The sequence below is a fragment of the Siphateles boraxobius genome, unplaced genomic scaffold (assembly GCF_051911475.1).
Source record: "Siphateles boraxobius isolate OS27281-9 unplaced genomic scaffold, OSU_SipBor_1 72, whole genome shotgun sequence".
NCBI lineage: Eukaryota > Metazoa > Chordata > Actinopteri > Cypriniformes > Leuciscidae > Siphateles > Siphateles boraxobius.
In genome coordinates, this window is record NW_027509200.1 from 1,032,746 (window position 1) to 1,053,372 (window position 20,627).

Consider the following 20,627-nt stretch of genomic DNA (forward strand, 5'->3'; position numbering starts at 1 on the left):
AATCCTTTAAAATCAATCCTAAATGTAACTGGCAGCCAGTGTAAAGACCTGAGGACTGGTGTGATGTATACAGGATCTCGGGGAACAAGGATCCAGACAGGATTTCTGGAGACAGCGGAACAGTAGTGATGTGACATTTGAAGCGAGGCGTCGGAGCTTGTGTCGAGCAAAAATGGGCGTGCCAGATGAAGCCGCGGTTCGAGGCTTGTGTTGTTAACGTGAAAATCACGTGACTAATGACAAACGAGGCCTCGGTTTGTGTGGATACGTCATCGGTTCAGTTTGAGTGTCGTTTCCGGATAAAGGGGGTTCTTTTGAAACTCGCGCCACCTTGTGGGTGTTATCAGGAGTAGTAGAATCAGTTGTAGTAGTGTCAGCGAGTCAGAGAGTCAGAGTTAGAGAGTTGTTTCATCGTCGTTATTGTGCAATATATGTGTTAGGGCTGTATATTATTACATTATATCAGGTTATATTAGTTATAGTATATTGTTAGTATTAGTTATAGTAGCTATATTATAGTATTGTTATATTAATTAGATAAGATTATTTGGATTGCTTTAGATTTTTGGATTTGGCTGGACTGCTTTTTGATTTGGATTGCCTTTTGGAATTGTTTGCTTTTTGTGACCTCTTCCTTTTTCCTTGTAATGGAGCCAGCTAGAAAGAGGAAATCCTCCCCTGTCTGGGAGTTTTTTGAAATGGTTGCTCACAATAAGGTACAAACACAATTTGTATTATTATTTTTATTTTACTGTCTTGATATAATAATCCTCACTATATGGCTGTATTATATTTCATGTCTATTCATTTATGTTTCAAGGTGAAATGCTTGCTGTGCCTAAAGGAGCTGACATACAGCAATAACACGTCCTCCATGCTCAGGCATTATCGAGCACTGCACGAGCATGCACAAACTACTAACCATCCACACAGTAGTCAAAGTAATTGATAATAATCATTAAAAAAAACCATTATTTAAATAATGTTTTAGGCTCCTACAATACACCTGCATTTTATTTTATTATAGATTCCAAAAAAGAAATGGTGAATGAGGCCCTGGTGAACATGGTCATCAAGGACTCCTAACCCTTTTCCATTGTGGATGATGATGGGTTTAGGGAGCTCCTGCATGTGTTGGATTCTACTTATGTGATCCCAACTAGAAAGGTATGTGATTAATAAAGTGGTTCATCATTATTTAAGAAGTTAAAAGTAAGAGTAACTGCATTTATTTCTATCCACAGGCTTTGAAGGTCATGGTTGATCATAAGTACAAGGAGGCTAAGGAGAAGGCCAGAGAGCAGTTGCAGAACGTTCAGGCTATAAGCGTTACCTCTGACATGTGGACATCGCTAAACATGGATGCCTACCTAGCAGTAACTTGCCATTTTATAGATGACAATGAGAAGCTCTGCACTATTTTACTAGGTGTACAGCATTTCCCTAAGAGCCATACTGCTGAGAACTTGGCTACTGGACATATCAAGCTCATGGAGGAGTGAGGCATAAAGGATAAAGTTAAGTGCCTGGTAACTGATGCTGCAGCCAACATGATAGCATGTGTACGATCACTGAATGTTAGGCCTGCGATATGCATTGCACATCCACTAAACCTTATTGTGAGGAAATCTTTTGATGACATCAGCTTCAACGACATTCAAACCAAATGTAGGAAACTTGTGACTGTGACACATGCTGTGGACCTGACATCCTGGAACTGGGGCTGACAACCTGGGGAAAAAAATACAAAATATAATAATAATAATAATGGAATATTTTTAGATAGTTTAGCTCTTTATAGGTTTGTTGGTGGCTCTTTATAGAGCCGTTGTGGGGAAGTCATGGGGAGGACTTCAAACGCTACTCCGTCGGCTGCCATGGTACTGCTCCCTCCGCCGAGAAGTGTGCCATGAAGACATCCCTCACCCGGAGTGCCTCTCTGGAGGAGTTGTTGGCCGCAACCCGACCCAGACCTGGCAGTGGCTCCTCTCCAGCATGTCCCGCGCCCCTCGCAGCAGGTGCCTCTCTCCCCTCTGAACACCTCAGAAAGTTGTGAAGACACGTCGCCTTCACACACTTCTCCGCAACTTCTGGGTGGACCTTGATGAGGCGGCGGTACATCCTCCACTGTGAGGAGAGGATGCCAAAGGCGTTCTCCACCACCAGCCTGGCTCTGGAGAAGCGGTAATTGAAGACACGCCTCTCTGGAGGAAGGGTGCGTCCAGGGAAGGGCCGCATGAGGTTCCTCCGCAGGATCCTGAGTTGGGGGGTGCCTTCATTACCACGTGCTTCCCATCCACCGCTCCACAGCATAGAGGGTAGTTCCACCGCTCCTGGAATCCTTCTGCGATGGACCTCCAGTCATCAGTGGTGGGCACAGCCATTTACTCCTCCACAAGACAGTCCCAGATTGCAGTCACAACCTGATGGACGATCTGGCTCACTGTTGAGACACCAACTCTGAAGCTGGACGCTATGGTCCTGAATGAGTACCCTGTGGCAAGAAACCTAGAAAATATTTTTATAAGTACACTTGTAGTTACATATTCAACTATATACAATAGCCAGTCTGTTTTACTTTAATGCACCATATTTGTTTGTTTGCTAGCAATTTTGCAAGCAATTTAACAAAGTTTTGAATCTTCAAAACAAAAGGGTATATGTGTATATGGTTTAAATCACTAGTGTGCCAATAACCAATAACTGATTATCAAAAGAAATAGTAACGTTACTATATATTGCTTACAGATAGAGACATGACAGTATCATTTTTAGGTTATAGCAGTTAACCGAGTACCGTTATCACTAGAAAGAGCTCTACATATTGCTTACAGATAGAGACATTATCACGTCTGCCAAAATAATATTTTATTTTTTAGGTTAACGTTACAGCAGTTAACTGAGTATCACTACAAAAGAGCACCAACAGTGGTATCCGTACCACACAGTTTGAAAAACATTGATAGCATATCGTATATTAGCATACACCCAAGTACGGCGACGACGACCCATACGCCGCTGTTCCGCTCTCCAGAGCAAATACAGAGCGGGGACTCTCTCCACGAATGCTCGATCAACATCAGCCATCTTGTAAAAAGATGGCCGTCAACGGGTTTCGCCTCCGGAGTTTCATCGGATTTCGCCTCCGATGCGCGTCACGCGCGTAAATTTCGCTTCAAACTTTTGTTTTTTACGCGCGTCAATTTCGCTCTTGACGCGCGAATGGATTCAAAGTGGTCAAGCGTATAACTAGACGTGGTAGGCGCGAATTTGACGCGCTATTCGCGTCCGGTGTGAACGCAGCATAACGTTACTGTTAAAATTTGGGGGTCAGTCAGATTTTTGATGTTTTTAAAAGAAGTACGTTATCTACTGCTCACCAAGGCTGAATTTATTTGATTAAAAATACAAACAAAAACAGTAATAGTGTGAAATATTATTCCAATTTAAAACAGCTGTTTTCTATTTTAATATATTTTAAACTGTAATTTATTCCTGTGATCAAAGCTAAATTTTCAGCATCATTACTCCAGTCTTCAGTGGCTATTTATATTTTTTATTTTGTTTTCATCACACGTTGTTCTACTGCATCAAATGAAAATACAATAAAACCAAACACGAAAAATTTAGGTTTTTAATGCACAAAGCGCGTGTTAGATCACCTGAAGTATCCACTCGCGCGCGCAATTAGGCTTCACTTCTTCATCGAGTTCACTTATCACCTCCACGTGCGATATGGATACATACGTGCTCTTTCACGGGAACAAAAGAGTCACCCTCAAAGATGACGATATGCGTTCTGAAAAAAATTCGCGCATATTTCTGGTAGGTTTGTAAGACTCACAAAAAGATCATTTTAAAGGGGGTTAAATAAGTTAACTACTATGGGAATAAGCTAAGTTAACTAGTACAGGGCTACGTTCCTGGAGTTCAACAACCCTAATCAAACACACTTGCCTGTAATAATCAATGTAATAATCCTGAAGAGCTTGATTAGACGGTTCTGATTTGATTAATGCCGAGTTCAGACTGCACGATTTTCAAAATAATCGTGTGACTGTTGTTTTCACACTGCGTGACCATCTGGGGTAACATTCAGTTGCTGGTGTGTTCACACTGCACGATGGATCGGCGACAGGAGGTTTCACACTGCATGACTTTACAAAAGAAAGAATCCCCGACAACTTCTCCCTGGTCCGCAAACTACGTTTCACAACCAAACAAACGCGAGAAGTGATAAGGAAATAACGGAAGATCACGCGTGCGTGAGACCGGAGTTCTCGCGCGACACTGAATTTGTAATTAAAAATGATAGCCTACAAGAAGATTGCGATCCAAATTGTCTGTGCGGTGATTTGCAGTGAAAATGAGAAAAATAAACAGTTTATGCAGGAGGAAATGGTTGGGAAGACGAGGGGAGCAAGCACTGTGTTTTGCAAAGAGAGTTGGGGGTAAATAAATAATTTTGCAAATGTCCTGCTGTTGCTGCTGGTCATGCAAATGTTTGTGCTTTGTTTCTGTTTGATATAATTGTAAATATAGGCCTATCTATTAAAACACAGATATTCTGGTCTATAACTCCTCCCTGAACATCCTGCTGTCCTGTATCCTGCTCTCTCATTGGCTGTCGGTCATCGCCGATGTAGTTTTCAGTCAGAACACTTTTCACACAGCAGGATTGTGAATCGCCGACAGGTCCAGATATTTAGCATGACAAATATCTCACGGGCGTCGGCAGGGGCGGATTAAGGTTGTCAGGGGCCCCTAGGCTGCTCTTTGTGTGAGGCCCCCCACCCCACCCCCCTAAAAATGTATTTAGTGCCATATATGGTCCATACGCAACTATGGTGAACTGGCATACACACACATTGAGACAGCTAACACTACAGTGTTTTCTTTACATTCCTTCAAGTGGTGGACCACAACAGTAAGACAATTACCACCACAGCACGTAGGTAAAATGAAAAATTGAACATTACAAACAAACCACAAATACAAACAAAGCCCAGTGCTTAGAATCCACCATTTAATTATATAAAAAAAAAACACAGGCAGTACAACCAAAACTACAATAAACAGAGGTGTAAGTGGAAAGAATATCAGATATTATTATCTGCCACCACAGCCCCAAAACAAATGTAATTATAAACATCAAAGCAACAAAATACCTTCACATTTCAACTCTTGTCACTTGCTGTTGTCTCTCTCTCATCACTTGCTATTGTCTCTCTCTCTTCACTTGCTGTTGTCTCTCTCTCATCACTCGCTGTTGTCTCTCTCTCATCACTTGCTATTGTCTCTCTCTCATCACTCGCTGTTGTCTCTCTCTCTCTCTCTCTCTCTCTCTCTCTCTCTCTCTCTCTCTCTTCACTTGCTGTTGTCTCTCTCTCATCACTCGCTGTTGTCTCTCTCTCATCACTTGCTATTGTCTCTCTCTCATCACTCGCTGTTGTCTCTCTCTCTCTCTCTCTCTCTCTCTCTCTCTCTTCACTTGCTGTTGTCTCTCTCTCATCACTTGCTGTTGTCTCTCTCTCATCACTTGCTGTTGTCTCTCTCTCATCACTCGCTGTTGTCTCTCTCTCTCTCTCTCTCTCTCTCTCATCACTCGCTGTTGTCTCTCTCTCTCTCTCTCTCTCTCTCTCATCACTCGCTGTTGTCTCTCTCTCTCTCTCTCTCTCTCTCTCATCACTCGCTGTTGTCTCTCTCTCTCTCTCTCTCTTCACTTGCTGTTGTCTCTCTCTCTCTCTCTTCACTTGCTGTTGTCTCTCTCATTTCAATTTTTTCTTTCTTGATTTTCTAGCAGAGAAGTCCTTAATGAGGCCGGAAAAATCCAATTTCTGCAGAACTTCATTTTCAATGGCCATCAGAGACAGGTGATTGAGTCGGTTTTGGCCCATGGTGGATCTGAGTCTGTTTTTAATTAGTCCCAGTTTTGAAAAAGAGCGCTCCCCGCTGGCGATGGTTACAGGTAAAGTCATAAATAGCCGAAGTGCTATGTCAACATTTGGAAAAACTGATTGTAGTTTCCTTGCTCTTATAAATTGCAGTAGTGACCTTCCTGTGGTGTCCTCTTTTTCTTTGAGGAATTGTCTGAATTGTCCAATTTCGTCCACAAATTCCTCCTCTAGATCACCTGCATATTTTTTCTGCAGATTTGCTGCTCCTATACGTAGATCTTGTAGGGGGATGGATGGGATCTCATTCAAAAACCAAAATGTCTGCTGAATTCCTTTGTAGGAGTGATACCTCCTATCCAGCTCGGCAACTAGACGATCTATGACGGCAATAAAAACAGCTGTTTTGAATTTTTCGCGGCCTGACCGCACATAGTCCGGTTCACTGGACTCATCCGCTTGTTTTTTCCTTTTCCTGTGTCTCTGCGTGTCCACTTTGTAGTCTTGGGACAAAGATGGAGACATGTTTTTTGCATCACTCTCAAACTTGTCAAAATCTTCTCGGAGGCTGGCTACATAATCCCTCAACGAGCTGACCAAACGAACAGCATTGCATAAATCCAGGTCAACTTCCTGTAAAGCAGTACTAGTCTTGTGGAAACGCTGCAGTATGTTGTTCCACATATTACACAGAATGGCATTCCCTAGTTTGTCCATCTTCACATACAGTGTCCTGGCTTCATCCCGTGTAGTAAGACATTGAGTTGTGTCATAACTGATCTTTTGCAGCGACTCCTGGATTCTGGAATAATTCTGTTGCAGTGCTTTTGTTCCTTGCGCGTGAGCTGACCATCTAGTGTCTGAAAGGCTTTTCAAAGTTTCGATCCTTTGGTTGTCATTTGGGAGTAAACCCGCTGTAATTGTCTGCCAACGGGATGTGGATTTGGAGGAAAAATTAAAAAGTGTCTGCACTAAATTAAAAAATTCCTCCGTCTCAAGGCAGCAGTATCCACTCGACTAATGGGTTTACTTGTTTAATACGAGCTTGTAGGCCACTGTAAACACCAGACATGTTGGCTGCATTGTCGTAACATTGGAACATTGGCCTCTGCAGTTACCGATATCAATGCCCATGTCCTGTAAAACACCAAGCACAGACTGGCAAAGCGACTCTCCTGTATGACTCTGGATTGGAAGAAACTTGATGAAACGCTCTGTAATGCTGCCGTCAGGTGACACATATCACATGATATATGTGAGCTGGTCAGTGTGTGTAACGTCAGGAGTGGAATCAACACTGATCGAGAAGTACTTTGCTACTTTAATTTGACGGATGATCTCTGCGAGGACCTGTTCCCCCATCAGTTCAATAAATTCTAGGCATGTTGTCGATGAGAGGTATGATGGAGTTCCCTTTCCAGCATTGCCATATTTTTCTATATGTGCTTTCAAAAAGGGATCAAACTCGCTGATAACTTCCAGCACACCCATAAAGTTCCCATTATCCGTTTTCCCCAAAACTTCACTATGTCCCCTAAGTGGTAGTCCGCGCTCTGCTAAAAACTTCACCACCGCAACCACCCTCTTTAAAACCTCGGTCCAATATTCGCATTCATTGTCAAATTGTTTTTTTAGTTCTGAATCTATACACCCACCATCTGCACAGCGTGTAACATACGTGAGCATTGCCTTTCTGTGGCTCTCTGATCCCTCATGTTCAGCTAGGCGGACAGCTGCATTTTTCCAGTCACTATAGCCTGCTGTCAATGCAGACTGAATATCACTGTCCCCAAATAATTTGCACGCAAAACAAAACACGTTGCCTGTTGAGGGGGAATAAAGCAGCCATTCTCTTGGCTGAGTTTCACCATTTGCCAGCTTTCTTTTAAACAGGGTTATGGAAAAGTATCTCTTTTGGTGTTTATGTTGTCTTTCAGAGGCAGCAACATCTGCGTCTTTGTTATTGCAACTTTCATGTCCAATTTTAATCCAATATGCCCTCATGTCTTCATTAATTTTATCCCAACATGCAGGATCCGATCTATAAGTAGGATTTGCGGCCTCTTTTTGTGGTCTCTCCTCCGCAGCAACAGATGGAGGGGGGCCGGGAACTCCCTCCATCTCTGCCACGGGCTCGACTGACCCACAAGCAGGTGAACTCTGTCTGCAGCATGCTGCTTCGGGTGGTTGAAGTGTCTGACTCAATCCCTCTGTCTCCCTCCTATTAGAGTGAGATGGTTGTCTGGCTGCGGCCTTGTCGCGGAGGTCATCTTGACCGGTGGTGGTGTCTTTACATTTATCACTGATAATGTAAAAAAAAAAAAAATAGAACCAGCCTTAAAAACCAACCTGTGTGTAATATGCATGTCATTGCAGTGTTTCCTTTAAGATTTGTTTTAGCAGTGAGCCCCCCCCCCCCCACACATTTTATTGCCATATTCAATATTCAATATTAATGCAAGCCCGTGTTGTTGACGAAGATAGAACAGTGAGAGCAAGCCATTTATTCATAAAAACTGTACAACAATTGAGCATGCATTATGTTTTTTGTGATAATTATCTGGGTCAGTATATATGCGGAAAAGGTGTTTTTTATGTTTCATTCATTAACTTCATTGTTACTTTCCCTGTGTAGCCTTACATGTTATCAGCTTTTTCTTACATTGTTGTAAATTAGTTTTTATGAATGAATGGCTTTCTCTAACTGCTCGGTCTTCGTCAACAACACGCGCTTGCACCCCCTACTGGTGAGGTCAACTAACAGCAGATGGAGATTATGCTTGGTAATCTACTGCTTTTCCTGCAGTTCCTGGATGTCAACGTTGAATTTACTGTCGAATTTGAACCACTGAATTTGTGGAAGCGAATTTGCAAAGTGAAATAAAATGGACCGAAAACCGCCTGTTGAATATTATAGGTTGTATTTTTAATCAGTTTGAATATTTTGGAAGTGAAATATGAAAGGTGAATATAGATTATTGAAAATGTACTAATGAAAATGTGTTTGAAATGTTTTGAATTGAAATATTCACTGCCTAAATATTCAACCATGCTAAATTTCAGCCCATAAAAATGCAAGCCCTAAAAATACAATGCATTAAAATACAAGCTACCAATATGCAATAAATATATATATATTTTTTTCAATTCAACAGGCTTTTTGTTTCAAAAACATTTGTCATTATTTTACTTCCATACAGCTGTCCTGTCAGTCAAGTAAACGCCAAATCAGCCTTTTAAATTTCGCGTAGTAGTCAGCACCCAAATATTTAGGTCGCACAGATCATTTTTCAGAAGTATTTTCATTGCGCACCGCCATAATAAAATAAACATAGAGGAAACACTGCATTGTGGAATGACTCCCAAAATTCCCTGAAATATTACCGATAACATGATGAGCTAGCTGCAGGCGTTTCAGTTTCAGCTAGCTCCGTTCCGGCAGTCTGCGGTGAATCTTGTCTTCGACTGGATGGAGATTCAGCAGCTTTGAAATATTCAGTCAATTTAGGAATTTTTTTCAATATATCCTGGTCCCGTTGTTCTCTTAACTTAAGTATTTTACGCTTTTGTGCTCCACTTTCATGCTTTCTTTCAGCCATTCTGCCACTATGCCGTCCAGCAATATAGAACGTAAATGAAAATGATTGACATGATTTGACCAGTAGCGCGGGCCGGGAAGGGGGGGTGCTGCAGCCCCCTTCGTCATAGCACCAATCTGTGGTGGACTATATAGCCTTCTTAAAAACGTGAGAAAAAGTAAAATAGACATAACATAATGTGTTTAATATGGGATAAAAAATGATGGGCAATGTAAACTAATGATTAATTATTTTAATTAGTGGTGGGCCGTTATCGGCGTTAACGTGCTGCGTTAACGTGAGACTCTTATCGGGCGACAAAAAAAATATCGCCGTTAATCTATTCTCAAAGTTGGGTTGGGATCATGAAATAGCTTTTTCGAATATCGTTATATTTTCGCGCAATTCCATGTGTAGCCTTGTATATTTGACATAATTGACGCCGCGACTACTGTCACAGATCGCGCAGCAGGGTATTTTCCTGTCAGGGACACATGGTGTATACTTTTACATGTTACGTTGGGCGACGTTCCTCTCGTTACTTTATTTTAAAGGTTGTATCAGTGATTTCAGGCCCAAAAATAAATGTCTAATCTTTCCTAACGATCCGCTAGCTGCCCGCCCCATAAGCATGCCGTCCAAAAACCTCGTCTCTGTAGGCAGCCTAGGCTCTGAGATCTGCACACAAAAACAAATGTGTACAACCACCACTCAAAACCAAAATAAACAGTGTTCCAACCAATCACTGACAGGGGCGGGTGTTCCTCCGATTTCGCACCCAGCCGTGCACGAGCGCAAAACCTCACAACACCCGCCCCTGTTCACAAGCGCAAAACCTCACAACACCCGTTCACATTATTCTTTTATGGCACATCTATTTCAGTTTTTAGAGTACTATGTCAGGTGTGTTAAATATAGGAGACATCCAAAACAACAAACACCCCTTACATAATGCTTCCTGATGAGCTCATTAGTACTCTAAAATGGATGTGGCATACAAGGGAAACATGTGCAGTGCTACAGTCAAGGACCAACCATGAGAAGCACTGGCATTGGCATAGAACATATGCCAGCCCATATTTTCCATAAGTTATATAAAGAAAGTAAGGGTGAGAGAAACATTTTAAGCTGCTGTTGCACAGAGGTTTTACATTTACCATCATATTACTTTACAGAACTGTTATAGATGCAACATTGGCCTGCTACATATCTTGATTAAACTGAATTGAATTGAATATGTCTGGCTTTGAAATGACACTATTTTACTCTGCTAATTCTTGTTTCTTTCTGGTGTAGGTCAGCAGTGACAGTCTGTATTTGACTGATGATTCAAACGTTGCAATCTTTCCCAATGCTGAAGGGTCTTTCAGCTCGTTGGACTTGACATTAAGGGCTCATTATGAAGTCCATGGTGACCCAATTGAGATGCCGCAAAACACCCCATCAACTTCAGCATTTGCTTCAACACCAGTTCAGCGACATTTCTCTTTCACAAGACCAGCATCATCTGGATCTGTTCTCACATCAACGCCCTGTGCAAGCCGAAGTTGGACAAGGTTTGAAAACCTTCTTTTTATTTATTAGTTTATATTATTGCACTTAACTACGTTTTTTTTAACAGGGTTTATATGTAAACTAAATACTACTAGAGAGTTCATCAAATGTTAAATCTGTTTCCAAACTTCAGAGCAATAAATATTACAGAAGTGCTAGATGGCAAACCAGTTCCCAAAAGTGTTGTGGTGGTAAGGTTCACTGAAGCTGAGGCCAGTGTTACAGGCATTGTTCAGAAACTTCAAGCTGACCTAAGGACTACAGAATCTCCTGTGTTACTGGATTCAAACTTTAACGAAATAATGGATTCAGAAGGAACACGAGGTAACAAAACTCACACGATTTGTATTATATCGTATTGTCATTTGTTTAGTAATTCTGTTACTGACGTAGTGTCCTTTGTGTGTACTGTATGTGTTAAGGTTCCCAGTATTGGAGACAAACCTCTAGAAAAATGAACGCAATGCTCATTAGCCATTTTTCCAGGCTTCAACACAGACGAAAAAGGATGAGGTGATTGATATTATTTTATTGGATCTATTAAGTTTATTTTAATTTTGTTTGTTATTAATCCAGGTAAATGTTATTGGAATGTATAATTATTGATCAAGTTACAAACAAGCAGATCTATCTATCTATCTATCTATCTATCTATCTATCTATCTATCTATCTATCTTCAAGGAATGTGGTTGGGATGGGAACCACTGATATATATATATATATGTGTGTGTAGGGAAGAAGATTCTGGATTGCAGGACATTTGGAAAAGATTGAGGAGGTGTTTGAGGCATTTCAAGGTCTGGAGAGTGTTGCTGTCAGACTCCGGGACCTCACCATCAGCTTATGGTGAGGAGGCTTCACGTTTACTCTCTACGCTTCGTCAGGGGAGACGCGCTGTAACTGATTTTTCCATCCAGTTCCGTACACTGTCAACGACCTGCGGGTGGAACACTCCAGCCCTGGTGGCGCTTTTTCTGGAGGCTCTTAACCCAGAACTCAAGGATGAGATTCTCGCACGCGAGGTACCAACCCAACTCGACGCGCTCATCGATCTGGCCATTCGACAGACCTCAGTGGGTGAAGGGGCTCTCCTTGGCTTCACACTGCCTTGTGTGAGACATCTGAAAAGCATCTTAAATGTCCGCTTCACGATTGAACACATATGAACTTGAACTCGTGAAGAATTGCATAGAAACGCATAATGCAACAAAACAAAATCATGTCATGTTCAATGTAAAATACCATGTTCTTGTCAGCAAGTGCGAATGGTACATCTGTCTCATATGTTTCTCAAGGTCCTGAATGGTAAGGATGTCTCATATTAAATATCCAATTCTTAAATATATATATTTTTTGGTCTGAATTATATAAAGGAAATGAAGCAAGAGGTCAGTGTAATCAAAGCAATCAAATAGATTCTATGGATCAAGAAGTCATGTAATAACAACAATACTATTCAATAAATGCATATCATTTTAATAATGTAATAACAACAATACTATTCAATAAATGCATATGTATATAATAATCAGTGTTTGTTCAGGAATCTTCCAATGACTATGTAAGGCCGTCTAACTCGATCCAATGGCGGTATTCGAATTAGCGGTGAAGGTCTTTGCGTGTTACTGTCTTTTCTCGCTGCAAAGTATTTTTGGTTAAATGCAATACATTTTATCTTATGTATTAACTCGTTTCATCTGACTCCATAAAATGAAAAGGTTTTTTGTTTCAGGATTAATGAGATGCGCGTTCACAGTTTCTGATTCTCATCTATGTTCCTTTGCGTGGTTTTACCGCAGCTATGGGAGTTTTCCACCAAGGATACAAAAATTCAGACTATATGAAGGCAAAGTCATTTTAACGTTTGATTATTCTATTTTCTCTTACTTTATATTTTTCGTTTATAGATCAGGAAACTATATCACTTTGTAATCCTTCTTCTAAGGATGCACGACACAATCTCGCCAGTCTGACTTATCAAAACAGAGGTAATTGGCTAAATATCTGAGAAGTGCCGTATTCACACGTACACAATAACAGATACTTCAATAGCCCCTTTGAACGCCACCTCAGGAACTTAAATTAATTGTTTCAATTAGTATAGGTCATGACCACCATTAAAAGACGTTAGCCGATCAACTTACTTTTCTTAAAATGGCTTTGGTTTAGTCAAGCCTGTGGTATACCCACGTACACTTATCTAATAGAACATTAAATTAGAACAGAGGTTATGGAACGCACCCGAATCCAGGTTGATCAAACAGCATTTTGCTGATTCTGGACGGAAATAACTCGTTCCCCTCATTCAAGTACACTTGAATCTGATATTCAGTATTAGTCGTCACTAATGTCTGGCGCAAACTTGTGGAAATATACGAATCCTGTAATCTATTTTGAAAAATAATTTCAGAGCAATCCAGAATTAGTTCAAACGTGATAATATTTCGTTCTCCGAATATGAAAAGTATTTCTGTCTCGGGACTTTCAAGAATTAATGAGATGCGCGTTTGTTGTTTCTGACTTTCAAATTCATTGTGAATCACATTATAACCACATTCAGCATAGACACACACTTGTTTAATTCAGTTCACACAGGATACATGGCCTAGAATACAACATCAACAGCCTTTACCTAAGTGTTCCAAATACACCCACAATAAAGCAATCCTGTGTTTAAAGAATAAACTTACAATTAGCCTATGTGCACATATAGTAGCACAAACAACTATAAAGTGTGTTCTATGAGTGCATTACAATGTGTGAAGCACAACTCCAAATTTGAAAATACAAATTATTGCATTATTGCCTTTTAATCCCATCTGTGTTAAAGTGAAAGCTTTCAAATGCAATATAGAGTTTGTAAATATTAGTTTAGGTTTATTATAGAATATTATTCAATGTGGCCTAGGGCCCATGGTGGGCTGGTCACACAAAGGGTTAAGCGTTTTTTGAATGCATGGACAATAGCATATAGCTTAGCCTTGTTTTGGAAACAGCATGGGCAATAGCATTTTAGCTTAGCCTTGAGATCCGATTTTAGCCTGTAAATCATATCATCCTGTTTTTCCAAATTTAGCTTTTTATAAACAATGCATCATCGGCCTGCCTTTTATTTATAAAATCATGTGTTTTCCGATCTTTTACAAACTTAGATTTTTCTTTCTGTTGTTTCTTGATTCTCTTCAAGTGTTGCTGGTTTGTTTCAACAAAGCCAATACAACAATGGCGACAAACATGCGGCTGATTTGAAACTTTTAGGGTTTGTTTTACAGCTCCCCCGGACTAAACAAAGGGCTCTCCGACCCGTAACAATGCAAACAACATTTTCTCAACACTTCTCAAAAGGGAAGAAAAAGTTGACTTACCACAGCGGCAGAAGAAAGAGAAGATGTTCAAACCTCGTGTTGATTTTAAAATCCCCATACTTTGCTGGAAAAGACGTTGCTCGCGAAATTCATTAGTTGCGACATCACGTCGAGGTCACCACTTTGTAAGGCCGTCTAACTCGATCCAATGGCGGTATTCGAATTAGCGGTGAAGGTCTTTGCGTATTACTGTCTTTTCTCGCAGCAAAGTATTTTTGGTTAAATGCAATAGATTTTATCTTATGTATTAACTCGTTTCATCTGACTCCATAAAATGAAAATGTTTTTCAATGATATCTGTGCATTATTAAATATACGTTAATGTTTGACTATTCCTTTTAACTCCAATGAAAATAAAGTCAAAGTCTGCTAGAATAATCAAATATAGCAATTTATTATGTCAGGTAAATGTATTATTACAATTCCATAATCAATTGAAAGATAATCAATGCAAACCATCAAATGTTCTAGAAACAAAGAGGAAAATCCTTTACCCGACACTGTATGGCTACGTGAGCTGAGAGTCGCGAGACCCTCAACCACACGGGCTAATCTGAATACAGAAAACCGCCCTGAGCTCTCGTTGCATTTTCCTTATATAGCCAGACCTTATTTGATATGTAAAACTTGAGTTTAGTGGAAATTTACTGTATTCCCCCACCATTACTGGGGGTAGAAGTTGACCATCTGCTAAGAATAGTGGAAATTAGCATTCATGAATTTACACCTTTGGGAGTGCCTAGAGACCACATTCCTTTGTGTGCCAGTTATTCCTAAACTCTTAAAAACCTTATTACCTTTTGTTTTACTTCTTTGGGAATGAGACATTTGTACAAGTCGCACCGAGACATTTCAAATAATATAATCATTCACATTAAACCATTTAGATTCTTGTGTGAGTTTGGGAGATCTCTGCCAGGATGAAGAATGGGGGAGAGAAATGTAGAATTAGGATGAGGGAGGCGAGACCTTCGTCTCAATAGTGCATGAGGGGGAGTTCAAATGTTAATTTCCTTTGTTTTCTCAGAGAGTGGCCCTCTCTTAAAGTCCTTACATATTTTCCAGTCTTACACCTTCCTAGGGTGCGGAGAGAGACAGTTCCCCTTACTCTCTCTGTCTCGGGGAACCATAATGAGACTGTTTCTTTTTTAATTTTTCATTCCCCATTTACACCAGTGGTTTTAGGCCATCCTTGGCTTGTTCAACACAACCCCCATATTGACTGGTCTAACGGCTGCATTTTTTCCTGGAAACTGTCGTGTCATGTTAAATGTTTAACCTCTGCTGTTCCCCCCGTGTCTTCTGTTTCTGTTTTCCAGGAGGAACCAGGTGATTTGTCAGGAGTGCCGGAGGAGTATCACGATTTGCGGGAGGTCTTTAGTCGTTCTCGGGCCACTTCTCTTCCCCCTCATCGCCAGTACGACTGTAGCATAGATCTTCTCCCGGGGACCACACCTCCTCGGGGTAGATTGTATTCATTGTCTGCTCCCGAGCGTAAGGCGCTCAAAGATTATCTGTCAGATTCCTTAAATGCTGGTTTAATTGTTCCCTCGTTGTCTCCTGCCTGCGCCGGCTTCTTCTTTGTTAAGAAGAAGGATGGCTCTTTGCGTCCTTGTATAGATTATCGAGGGCTGAACGAGATCACTGTCAAGAACCGATACCCCTTCCCACTGATGTCGTCAGCTTTTGAGATTTTACAAGGAGCAAGGATTTTCTCTAAACTCGATCTCCGTAACGCATATAATTTAGTTTGTATTAAGGAGGGAGACGAATGGAAGACCGCGTTTAACACACCCCTGGGGCACTTTGAATATAAGGTTCTTCCTTTCGGATTGGTCAACGCTCCCGCAGTCTTTCAAGCTCTCATTAATGACGTCCTCCGCGATATGCTCAACATTTTTGTCTTTGTCTATTTAGACGACATTCTGATTTTCTCTCCGTCTCCCCAGGTCCATGTCCAGCACGTCCGCCGAGTCCTTCAACGGCTTTTAGAGAATCGACTCTGTCAAAGCAGAGAAGTGCTCTTTTCACGCGTCTTCGATTTCGTTTTTAGGTTCAATTGTCTCTGCAGAGGGGACCAGTATGGACCCAGGCAAGGTGTCGGCGGTTACTGATTGGCCACCTCCAAAGTCCCGCGTCGCGTTACAGCGATTTCTCGGCTTTGCTAATTTTTATCGCCGTTTCATTTGAAGTTTCAGCCAGGTTGCCGCGCCCCTCACTGTTCTGACTTCTATCAAATCCAACTTTAGATGGTCAGACGCCGCTCAAGAGGCATTTGATCGGCTAAAGACCCTTTTTACCACTGCCCCGGTTCTTCTCACTCCCGATGTCTCGAGACAATTTATCGTCGAGGTGGATGCCTCTGAGGTGGGGGTCGGGGCTGTGCTCTCCCAGCGCTCTGCCGCTGATGGAAGAGTGCATCCCTGTGCCTTTTTCTCTCGCCCCCTGAGCGAAACTACGATGTTGGCAATCGAGAGTTACTCGCTATCCGCTTAGCTTTAGGAGAGTGGCAGCAATGGTTAGAGGGTTCCTCTGTTCCGTTTCTCGTTTGGACGGATCACCGTAATCTGGAGTATATCCGTTCTGCGAAACGATTGAACGCTCGCCAGGCCCGTTGGGCTTTGTTTTTTACTCGCTTTGACTTCTCGATTTCTTACCGTCCAGGTTCAAAGAACGTTAAGCCCGACGCTCTTTCTCGTCTTTTTGACTCTTCAACTACTCCTGCTAATCATGAGACTATTATCCCTTCTGGTCGTTTCGTGGGGGCAGCCATTTGGGGAATCGAGAGACTGGTCAGACGGACTCTCTCTCGAGTCACAGATCCTCCCGATTGTCCTAGGGGCCTTCTCTTTGTCCCCGGGTCGGCACGTCAGGCGGTCCTTAAATGGGGTCACTCTTCCAAATTAGTCGCCCATCCGGGTGTTCGGGGTTCGCTTGCCTCTATCCGAGAACGCTTTTGGTGGCCTACTTTAGAACACGACAGGTGCCGTTTTGTTGCCTCTTGCGTCGTATGTGCTCAAACTAAATCTGGTAATACTCCTCCGGCCGTTCTCCTCCGACCCTTGCCTGTGCCTGCTCGTCCGTGGTCGCACATTGCACTTGACTTTATCACCGGGCTCCCCTCTGCATATGGGAATACAGTCATTTTAACTGTCGTCGATCGCTTTTCAAAGTCTGCTCACTTCATTTTCGCTCCCTAAACTCCCCTCTGCTAAGGAGACCACCCAGATTATGGTTGACCATGTCTTTAGGCTCCGTGGTCTGCCCACCGATGTTGTGTCTGATAGAGGTCCGCAGTTTGCCTCATTGTTCTGGAAGGAATTCTGCCGTCTTATCGCGGCTACCGTCAGCCTTTCGTCTGGTTTTCACCCCCAAACTAATGGACAGGCCGAACGGGTCAATCAAATTGTCGCTTGCATTCTCCGGTCTGGTTTTTCGAAATCCCGCGTCTTGGTCTGAGCAACTTGCTTGGGCTGAGTACCCTTATAACTCTCATCCGTCTTCCGCCACGGATCTTTCACCTTTCCACGGTTGCCTCGGTTACCAGCCTCCGCTGTTCTCCTCGCAGGAGACGGAGTGTAGATGTCCGTCCGTTCAGACCTTTATTGCTCGCTGTAGACGCACCTGGAGGAGAGCTAAATCAGCACTTTGTCGTTCTAAGAGACGCATGAGAGCAGCGGCTAATAGACGTCGGGTTAAGAGTCCTTGTTACGTTCGTGGTCAGAGAGTGTGGCTTTCCACAGCCAATTTGCCTCTCCAATCCGAATCTCGTAAATTGGCACCCCGTTTCATTGGTCCTTTCCGCATTATCAAGATCATCAATCCTGTCACTGTCCGACTTCGTCTTTCGTCCAATCTCAGTCGGGTCCACCCTGTTTTTCATGTCTCATGTATTAAACCTGTCATTCGTCCTCCCTCACGTCCCTCTTGCCCCCCCCCGTTCATGTTGAGGGCGCTCCTGTCTATAGAGTCAGCCGAATTTTGGACAGGCGCCGACGGGGTCGTGGGTACCAATATTAAGTCGACTGGGAGGGGTATGGTCCTGAGGAGAGAAGCTGGGTTCCCTCCCGGTACGTCTTGGATCCCTCGCTTATCGAGGTTTTCCTTCGGTCTCATCGGTCTTCTGCCTCGGGAGCGCCAGGAGGCGCTCCTTGAGGGAGGGGTACTGTTATGATCCTGGTTCTTCTATCTTTCTCTGTCTCCCTCTTGTGGTCGTTCACATAGACTCACACACACATTTACGCACCTTTACTCGCATTCACGCCCTCATTATCTCATCTCCTTCAGCTGATTCCACTCTCCTCATTCTCTGCGCTGGTTTTCACCAGCTGTTTCCTAATCTTCCCCTGATTGCTTCTCCTTCTTCTAGCTCTTCCTGTCCGTGGCTCTTTGTCAGATTATTCGATGTAAAAACTCATGCTATACGCTCATTCTATTCATCTGTGTCCTGTCTTGTCCTATCGTGGTGTGTGCTGATGCTCATTTACCTGCAAGTACTACTGTGTTATCTGCTCTCAGAATTCTGTTCAGTTCTGGACGCTGAGATCCTCGCCATAGACCTACAGCTGGCGTCTACTCTCTTCACGGGAGGCTCGAGGGTTCTCTGATTCAGCATTCGCCGACCGCATCTTCACTGTTTGCTGTCCAGAAGAGGGGATTTCTGTTCTCGTTAAGAGCCTAGTGGCCGATCCTGATTTCTCCAGTTTTTCCCCCGAACTAATGTCTTTTGCTAAGGACAGTTGAATGTTAATTAAAGACTGTTGATTGCCGCATCTCGCTGTTGGGTCCTCTTTCTACCTTTTCATAACACTTTTATTTTTTAAATATTTAATTTAAACTTTTAAGATTATACTTTTAAATAAGTTTAGCCCTAGCAAAACATTCACAATGTCACATCCTGATCACTGAACACACACACACACACACACACACACACACACACACACACACACACACACACACACACACACACACACACAAACACACACACACACACACACACACAAACACACACACACACACACAAACACACACACACACACACACACACACACACACACACACACACACACACACACACACACACACACACACACACACACACTCCTTCGTACGCTGGTGTGAGTGAGAAACACTCTGGGATCTTTTGTATTTTACTTATTGCATTTTTGTAAACCCATTCATATGTTGTATGGACAGCAATGTGTTAGGAGCTACTTCTACAACTCTCTGAAAATGTAAGATGATTTTATTTATTTTTTTAAAACTAAAATAGTAGTTTCAGTAAATTTAGAAAAGTGTTTATTTTTAAATTGAACGATATAATAAAATCATTTATATTCTTTTAAATGACAGAATGTTTTTCAACTTTTGTTAGTGTGAAATATTTCAGCCTTAGAAAACGTCTTGTTATCACTTCCACTATCCCCTGCAATCCCCCTGAGATGGGATGCAGCTGCACTGTATTTACCTTTTTTAAAATAACCCATTAAACCTGCTGAGAAACGAGGAGTGAACCTCTGAGTGAACTAAATGAGCAGTTCCAGCGCATGCCCGGGAAACTCATGAATATTCATGTTGGCTCCGCCCACTGCCTCTACAGATATTTATGTTGGCTCCGCCCACTGACTCTACAGATGCACAAGTCACTTTTGCTCCACATTTCACGAGATATATGGTGCAAAAGGGAGAGCGCGCGAAACTTGTCACTTGAAAGCGAAAAACAGTGTTTGAGATTCATCACAGCAGATTCAAGCAGCTGTAGTTATGTACTTGTGTTTGTGCTAGAAAAATATACAAGATATTTGTGAGAAAATATTCTACAAGTGTGCAACTCTCATTGGATGAATTCACATACTGATTTGCGGATGAGCAAAATTTCAAAATTTTGATGCAGGTGTGTGAATGTGTTTTGCACCATATTCACTGCAGCAACTGTAGCAAAAATGTGAGTGTACCAGTTTCTTAATTTGTGATTTGTACAATAGGATTTGTGCTCCTGCAATGAAGAATTTTAGTTTGTGGGGGAGAAAAAAAGTCTACAAGTTTGCAACTCTTAAAACATTTCTCTCTGTGTGATACACATGTGTGGATATTCTCTACAACTACACACTCCACTGTCACAGGCGTTCAGTAGTTTTGCACCAAAAATACCTTCATACCCTTGTTGGACCTATTTAAAATTAAAAGAGTATAAACCCTTTACATGAATTTGTAGATCCAAGAGAATACACAT

The 20,627-nt window shown here is 42.0% G+C and overlaps 1 protein-coding gene and 1 long non-coding RNA gene across 2 annotated transcripts in view; both read left to right on the forward strand.

The window, feature by feature from the left end:
* Positions 1–20,627, forward strand: part of znfl2a (zinc finger-like gene 2a) — a 135,439-nt gene that overhangs the window by 20,727 nt on the left and 94,085 nt on the right. The window lies entirely within an intron of this gene.
* Positions 1,028–4,476, forward strand: LOC143724286 (uncharacterized). Its single transcript, XR_013197310.1, has 2 exons — positions 1,028–1,167; positions 1,245–4,476. It is a non-coding gene; the product is annotated as an uncharacterized LOC143724286 (long non-coding RNA).